Here is a 1,505-nt window from a genome sequence, read left to right on the forward strand (position 1 = left end):
CTTATAATAAAGTTTTTCTTCATTACCCATTCAAGCCGTCTCCAGCCATTATCAGTCTCAAAGTGGGTTCCTCGTCACCGAATTATGTAAAGGATCTTCTGAGAAACAATTTGTATTATTGAAATTTTAAAATCATTTTGACATTTTTAAACATATACATATTGTTTGACTACTTAATAAACAGTTGAACGTGTAGAAGGTAGTCTATGGGGAAACTCAATATTAATTATTTTGATTTTACAAGTTGTCCCTGCCAATGACGCGACACTGCCAGTAACGTACTTGAGGGAGATTGTTACATTTCGCCACATTTAGCCCACTCTTAAAGCATGTCATGAAGAGAGTGTATGTATATATATATATGAGGAGGGGTATTATCTCTTTTCTGAACTTGGGTTATTACGTAAACAAGGTTCTACGCACAGACATTCAGCAGAACCTGTATTCAAGCTCGCACACGCCCCTAAATTACGTATGAGACCGTACAAAAGCACGTTAAATTAAATTAAAAACAAAACAAGAGTTTATGACGTATAATCACGATAGAGATTCCACATTTAATATTCACTTTGATACACAGTATTCTGCCACGTTGTTTATAATACGCTGATATTAACTAGTGGTCAAATGAAATAGTAATACAAGTATTTTCAGTTTCAATAGAGATCTTTCTTTGAACACCTTAAAGTGCAAGACAAACACGTCACTCTTGTGTTTACTTCACGTGTCAACTTTCTTTCTCCTCCTTCAAACTAGTAGTTATCACTTGAACGTTTTTTTTTTGTACTTACAAGAAACCTGCAGGCACAAGTTATAATGAAGTGTAATATTTGTGCTGCTGTTTTCGTTGTCCAATCTACGAACGGAGTGTTTGTATATTTGCCTTTAATTTATAGTTAATATGTCTCCGTAACTGCGCGTTTTGGCAGCCATCTAATCTTAAAATCACCGTTAAATATAAATACGCATACTGAACTGCATAAACGTTTATTATAGCACGTGGCAAAATGACTCTTAGAGATATGAGAAACAAACTCTGACACACTGCTATTTCATCACTTGCACGGATTTCGACAATCTGATATACGTGATAGTTCTAGTTACTAAGTTAGATATGTTATATTTACGTCTACTTGTTTGTTACAGAATTTTTAATCAAAAACAGTGTCCAGAAATATATTTTCTGAACTTTTTTAGACTAAGATACCTCGTGACTTCACATCTAGATTTCGTTCTTAAAAGACACCATATACATAACAGTAACCCTACACGTACATCATCCATAGGTTACACGGAAACTTAAGAAGGTTATACATGTGTACAATATCTTCGCATTTCATTCCGCCCACACGAAAACTTGTTTTTAGTTTCAGTACGAACCACATCAAAATGTTCAACCAAATTTAATTTCCTATACAGAACATACTTTATTTTATCCCACTTCTAATAAAAAGGTTATTCAATCAGACCAAGCCAGTAGCCAGGTCTGGAAGTGTGTGTGGTGT

General features: G+C 34.4%; 1 protein-coding gene across 4 annotated transcripts in view; it reads right to left on the minus strand.

Moving 5' to 3' along the window:
- The window catches only part of LOC106461074 (serine/threonine-protein kinase PAK 4-like), a 32,426-nt gene that overhangs the window by 24,295 nt on the left and 6,626 nt on the right, over window positions 1-1,505 (minus strand). The window lies entirely within an intron of this gene.

This window comes from Limulus polyphemus, unplaced genomic scaffold (assembly GCF_000517525.1).
Source record: "Limulus polyphemus unplaced genomic scaffold, Limulus_polyphemus-2.1.2 Scaffold892, whole genome shotgun sequence".
NCBI lineage: Eukaryota > Metazoa > Arthropoda > Merostomata > Xiphosura > Limulidae > Limulus > Limulus polyphemus.